Here is a 7,500-nt window from a genome sequence, read left to right on the forward strand (position 1 = left end):
CGTTTACTGTTTGTATTACTGACCTCCTCCTTTGACTTCCTAAGGTGGGCAGGAGGTTTCTTTCATCCCTCTATATCTGATTTTCAACTTGCTTTCCGTCTTTGTATTGGAATGAGATTATTTAGTTTTGTCCTGACTAATGCAGAGTCCCTGGCTCTGGGAAACAGTCGAATTTATTATTATGGTTTTGGGAGATGATGTATATATTTCTGTATGTTATGTTATCTTATATTTTTGTTCTGTATTATGATCTGTACGTGTACGCATTTGAGTGTGTTCCTATATATATATATATATATATTATTATATATATATATATATATATATATATATATATATATCAATCACATAATATGGTGGCCAATGCGTACTAGAGTGTCCCTTTGAGTAAAATGGTTTCATTTTCTGTGAAATATGTTACAAATGCTAAGATTATAGATTCATGTGCAGTTTTGGGGCGCATATTCCCACTTGAACCAGGCATTTTATTTTTAAAATAGATCGTTTCAAGTAAACAGTAAATGCATGAATCGGATAAATGTTGATCTGACAATATATTTTGGATTACCTTACCTACTTACTTATCCGAACCAGCGACCACCTGAACTGGGCTCTAGCCCTTCGGTCTTGTGCCATGACGTAGAAGTTAGACGTCTTTTGTAGTTGTTCCAGGTGACCATAAAGTGTGTTACCGATGCTTGGATTTGGTGGGAGGTCGTCAAGAGGTTGACATTCAAGCAAGTGGTCTGTTACTGTTTCATTGGGGTGTTGACATAGGGGGCAGGTAGGGGATGTGTCTTTTGTAATTTTGCTAAAATGGTTGTTGAGCGGTATGTCTTGTGTTCTCAGTTGAAAGATGATGCTTTGCTGGTGTCTTCTGAGCTTATTTAGGCAATCAGCCTTTACAGGAGTGGTCATATGGGAAAACATACATCTACCCGTGGTGCTCATTGCCCAACTGTTCATCCATTCTTCTCTCTTATTTGTTTTGATTATTTGTTTCGCTGTGTCTAAGGATACTGGAATTAATGGTTGTAAAAGTGTTGATCCGAGTCTGGCTAGTCTGTCTGCATTGTCATTTCCTGGTATATTTGAATGTCCCGGTATCCACTGGAGAGATAAGTCTACTCTGTGTATTGCAAGGAATTCATCTAGTTGAGATCTTAAACTATTTAAGGTTGAGGAGAGTTTATCTAAATCTAGAGCTTGGAGAACCGATTTGGAGTCTGTGAAGATGACAGTGTTTTGAAGTTTTGAAGGGTCTAGCTTGAAAACAGAAGAGAGGTGTCGCAGTGAGGCTTCCATTGCAACTGCCTCTGCCTCGTAGTTTGAGCAGGAGCTTCCGCAAGAATTGTGGATTTTATCACAGGTTTTGTCTGGGTATTCTACTACAAACCCATACCCTAGAAAGAGGAGCTACGACTAGAAGGGACAACTCGCCGTTCGCGTGGCACAAACCACACTTGCCTAGTGATTTGTTAGCGCGTGTTAGCAACTCGCTCGTTGGCTGGCCGCCGGTTTCGCCTGGTTAGACTAGAGGGGGAGGGAGGGGAGGGGAGGCCTAATTAAACTGGGCACTTGTGTGTGTGCCCTTTGTTTTGTTTTTATTTTTATTGGGCCATGTGTTGTAGACACCCATCAGTGACTCTTTGTTGAAATTTAGTCTTTTTCATTTTAGTATTGAGTGGAGATCTGTTCCCACATGTTATAGACAACCATCAGTGACACTTGAGATTTATAGATATATAGTAGGCTAGTACTAATAAGGTCTGAGATATTTTATAGATTGAGTTGAACATGGAAGACGATAGGTTGTCAAGTCTTTTGCCAAGTGACACTAGAATTACTGTTTTAGATCATGTGCATGTGGATCTAGATGTGGACTTAGATGAACGAGTAGTGGGAGCAAATGAGACAGTAGTGGAAACAAAAAAGAAACAAACTGGAGGTCAGTGGTGCTCTGCAATAAACTGCTCTAATAACAGAATAGCCAGGCCTGATCTCTCATTTTTTAGATTCCCAAAGGATGAGCAAAGATGTCAAAAGTGGATTGTCAAATGTCGCCGTAAAGATCTCTTAAATAAATCTGTGCAGGCTTTATATAATGGAAATGTTTTGTGTGCCAACCATTTCGAAGATTCGCAGTTTACGAGTTCAAAGAGGAATCAACTAAAACGGTTAAAGGCGGTACCAACCAAATTTGATGTCCCCAACCCTCCACCATCAGTAATGTCGAAGAGACCACCACCTAAAAAGAGAATGCTTCCAGAAATCCCTGACAAAATCAAACAAGTTCAACAAACGCCAGAACTGGATCTTGCACCTCAGGTAAGCAATTAATAATAATTATATTATTATTTGTGTGTAGCTATGTGATATGACACTCGCTTTCGGATCGGAAGGTCCTGGGTTCGAGCCTCGCTCGGCGCATAGGTGAGTCCTTGGATAAAGCACTTTACTCACATTTTCTCGCCGTACTCAGGTTTAAAATGAGTACCTGGCCATTAACAGCGTTGTTTCTGTCCGGAAAAAAATATGATATCGCCTTACGGATGTCATGTCTTGTCCTAATGTTCAATGTTGCTGTTGGACAGGGACCCCTTGTAAAGCGCTTTGAGCACGTCTTGTGGATATTGCGCTATATAAAAGCTCATTTTCTATATTGGAAAGAGGACATAAAAATATCAAAACAACGTTATCACCGGCAATTTCAGAGACTAATTCCGGGTGCTTGTTTTGAATAAACTATAACGAGTCAAACTATAAAGAGTTTCTTCTTAAATTTAAATCCTATGCAGTTCTGTTTGACATGAAATCCTCTACCTCTGCTGTTAAAATGTTTGTTTAAAGAAAGGGCTACCAGTTTATAGCCTGCATGATGCTCTTCTTCCTTAAAAAAATATCGATCATAGACTTTAATAATATTTTATAGGCCTTAACATTAATTCTTTTTAAAAAATATATTTCTTCAGCAACATGTAACGATTTGCAAAGAAATGTGAGATGATAGAGACAATTGCAAAGTGATACTTTTTAAATTCAAGTGATTGTGATGGAAGTGGCAATCTCAGTAGGATAAACAATTTTAACATCTCTTATCAACCATATTTAGAATAATTATTTCATTCGTATTATTATTATTTGTATCTTTCCTCAGCCATCCACATCTGCAGAGCATGTACACAAGGAGCTGTCACCAAGTTAAAACACAAAATGCGCAATCAGGCGAGAACAATCAAACGTCTCCGATCAAAACCAGCTACCAATGTAACCCAAGGGAAGAGATTAGCATGATAAAGTCCATGTCTGCATAGTACCTTTCCTCAGAGACTCATGATTTCTTTTGTAGGCAACTCGATATTTCACAAATGAAAGGAAAGCGATAGAGAAGCCAAGACAAAAGTAGAGCCCTAACGTTATATCACGCATCGCCAAAATGCTATCGCATGCTCCAGAAACACTTTATGTTGCCATCTGTGAAAACGCTAAGGCGGGTAATGCAGCAGTTGAATATTTATCCAGGATTTCCAGAGGCTGTTGTGAATTCATTTCAACTTAAAACGTCTAGCATGTCAGATAGACACAGACAGTGCATCCTTATTTTTGATGAAATAGCATTAAAACGACATCTACGGTACAACGCTGAGCTGGATTGTGTCGAAGGATTTGAGGATTTCGGTGCATATGGTGGACGCAAGGAAAAAGAAGCAGACCATGCTACGTTTTTTGTTGCAAGAGGACTATTTGCAAAATGGAAGCAACCCTTCGGATATTTCCTGAGCCAGTCTACAATGCGGGCAACTATGCTTAAGACCTTGATTCTTGAAGCCATTACAAATTTAAAATCTATCGGCTTACAAGTTCGGGCAGTGATATGTGATCAAGGGTCTAACAACTGTTCAGTTTTCCGCACTCTGTCTGTGACCCCTGAAAAACCTTACTTCCAACATGACGGTGGGAAGATTCTAGTCTTTTTCGACCCACCTCATCTAGTCAAGAACATCAGAAATAACCTTGCAAAACAAGACGTTTATACAGCTGACGGTGTGGCTTCATGGAAAGCTGTACGTGCCTTTTATGATCAGTACATGCATACGGGGATGGCTCCAGTCTATACAGGCACTGCTCATCCTCATCGAATCAACTGTGTCGGGTGACATAAAATTCCTGCTGACCAACAGGTTGAATCAGGATTGTATTGAGAATCTCTTCTCAACCGTCCGCAGCAAAGGGGGCAACAGAGACAATCCTGATCCTCAAGAATTCCGCATCGCCCTGCGACAAATCATGGTAGATAGACTCCTTATGGTCAGCAGTGGATCCAATTGCCACGAGGATATGGACAGCTTTTTGCTGAATTTTGCGTCGGGAGACAAACTCCATCTACAATTACCCACCGTACAACGGCAGGAGCAGCCACAGATCTCCGGCATCACCAGAACTCTGGACATCCAACGTGTAGTCCAACTGGAAAATGTGGTGGCTTACATCAATGGATATATATTAAAGAAGGTCTCAACTCTAGTGTGTTCCGACTGCCGACAGGTTTTGGAGCATACTGACAGCACTTCTGTTCGACACCTGATATACCTGAACCAAAAAGACTATGGTGACTGCAAGCATGAGGCCTCTCCGTGCCCAGCTTTTCACTCGTTGAAGCCATTGGCCTCTTTGAAGCATCTGTGCAAAGGTATCTCAGAAACTAACTGAGGAAGGAAAAACTGCATCACTTCCTTGGGTCTATTCTGATGGAGCTGCAATGCTGCAAAAATCTGAGAAGTCCCTTATGTGACTGCAACACAGTGGAATATATCACCAGCCTCTTCGTGACAGTGAGGATCCACCATGAACTGAAGTTGCGGAACGAGCAACAAACCAAGAGGCCACAGCGGAAGAACAGGAAGCTGGAAAAGCTTCAACACAATTGAGGAATGTGAGCACATTTTGTTAATTTTGTGTACCCCCCCCCCCCTTGTTTCTCTCTTTTCTCTCTCTCTCTCTCTCTCTCTATCTATCTATCTATCTGCCTCTATCCCTCTCTCCCCCCTATCCCTATCCCCTCTCTCCCTCTCTCTCTCTCTCTCTCTGTCTCTCTCTCTCTATCTATCTGCCTCTATCCCTCTCTCCCCCCCTATCCCTATCCCCTCTCTCTCTCTCTGTCTCTCTCTCTCTCTCTCTCTCTCTCTCTCTCCCTCTCTCGCTATATTATACCTACCTAACTATACCTACCTACCAATATATCTATCTATCTATCCCCAACCCACCCAACCCCAAAATAAATTTTAAAACCACAGATTATATTATTATTATTATTATTATAATAATAATATAATAATAATAATAATATAATAATAATAATAATAAATAATAATAATAATAATAATAATAATAATAATAATAATAATAATAATAATAATAATAATAATAATATATAATAATAATAATAATAATAATGATAATAATAAATAATATAATAATAATAATAATATATAATAATATAATAATAATAATAATAATAATAATAATAATAATAATAATAATATAATATATAATAATAATATAATATGATCTTTAATTGTCCATAATATGGCAATTTGTCATTAGTTACACTTGTTATAACTATATACTTATTTATGATAACGATAACATTGAACAGATATTTCACTCCTACTTATTCTCTCTCTCTCTCTCTCTCACACACACACACACACACACACACAAACATTCTCTCTCTCTCTCTCTCTCTCTCTCTCTCTCTCTCTCTCTCTCTTAAAAGATATATCTAGATCTACCACTAAATGTAAACATAGAAACATACACATAAACATACACATCCATAAACAGAAAGGCAGGCGACAAGCCGTATCTAGGGTAAACACTTAGCGAGGCACACGCGCTTCGCGGTCAGCGTACGCGGGCTGTGACCATTGGCTCAAAGAAGGAATGTCCCTTCTAGTAGCGTTAGCTCTCCTCTTTCTAGGCCCATACCCAGCATTTTTAGTTCCTTTGTGGGCAGACCCATCTGTGTAAACATGTATCCAGTTGTCTGGGTATTCTTGTATTGTCTTCATTGCTAATGTTTGTATATCTGATTTGTTTTTATTTCTTGTTGTGTCTTCTATGAGGTTAGTCTTTATTTTTGGAAGTTTTAGTTCGGCGTATAGAGGTTTTTGACTGATTAAAATAGATTTTTCTGTTTTCTGGGAGTCTGTGTCTTTCATTCAAGTTGTTCGCAATGTGTAGCAAGGATTTTTTTAAAAATCTTGTTCTTGGTTTCCATTTCTCTGCCTAAATTCTGTTTGCATGGTTTTCCTCTTTTCGTTTGTATCTTTCAACCATTTCAAGCACTGCTAATTCTCTGCGAAGTCCAAGTGGTTCCACATTAGTATGTATTTCACATGCTGCTGTGGGTGTCGATCTCAGGGCACCGGAGATGAAGCGAAGGGCTTGGTTTTGTACTCTGTCCAGGGTTTTATGTGTGTTTTTACTACCTACATTTTGGAGGGCTAAATTGTAGTCCATGACGGAACGCACATAGCCTAAATAGAGTTGTCGAAGCTAGTTTTTGTCTGCTTCCCAATTAGTACTGGCTAGTCGTTTTAGTAACTGGAGTCTCTTTGTGGCTTTGATTTTTACATTCTGAGTATGTTTGTTCAGAGACAGTTGTCTGTTTAGCTGTATGCCTAAATATGTGGGGTTTTCTTATTTCGCGAGTCGATGGCCTTGGATGGAGAGTGTTATTTCTTTCTTGGAAACAGGATGGCTCTTAGTAAATATAGAGTAGACTGTTTTATTGCAATTTACTTTTAACTTCCATTTATCACAGAAGGTGTTTAAGCTTTCTAAATCTTCATTTATTCTATTGGAGGCTATTGGTATGTGTTTCGTAGTATACAACATAACTAAATCATCAGCATATATGGCCTTCTCTGTCTGTAATACTTCTGGTAGATCATTTTTAAAAATAAGAAAGAGAGTACAGCAGAGGCAGGATCCTTGTGGGAGGCCTTCCTCTAATACTTCTCTGTTTGACAGTCCGTTAATAATTTTTGTTTGGATTGTTTAATCCAGAAGTAGAGATTTCCAACAATTCCGTAGTCCATCATTTTTGATAACAACCCTTTCCTCCATACTTTGTCATAGGCTTGTTGGAGTTCATTAAAAACCGCAATTGTATGTTTTCCATCCTGAAAGCCATCAATTATTTTTTGACTTAATCTAAACAATTGATCTTCTGTTCTTTGCCCTATCCTAAAGCCTGCCTGTCACAAGATTTCTTCATTTTGTCGGGAGACGTAAGTAAGTTTTAAAGGAGTTCAATTTTGAAGATGACCAAAGTGAGTGAATTCGTTTAGATAAAATGGGTCATCCGGTTAAATTTCTATGTCTTTCATAAATTGAACGATTTGTAAATGACTCCTGATGGTTAATAAATGTCATTGTTGCTTGCTCAGGAAAGCTTTATTTCTTCAACTAACAGTCACAGATGAGATATACTAC

The sequence above is a fragment of the Berghia stephanieae genome, chromosome 3, assembly GCF_034508935.2.
Source record: "Berghia stephanieae isolate SIO BIC M18660-M18661 chromosome 3, UCSD_Bste_1.3, whole genome shotgun sequence".
Lineage (NCBI taxonomy): Eukaryota > Metazoa > Mollusca > Gastropoda > Nudibranchia > Aeolidiidae > Berghia > Berghia stephanieae.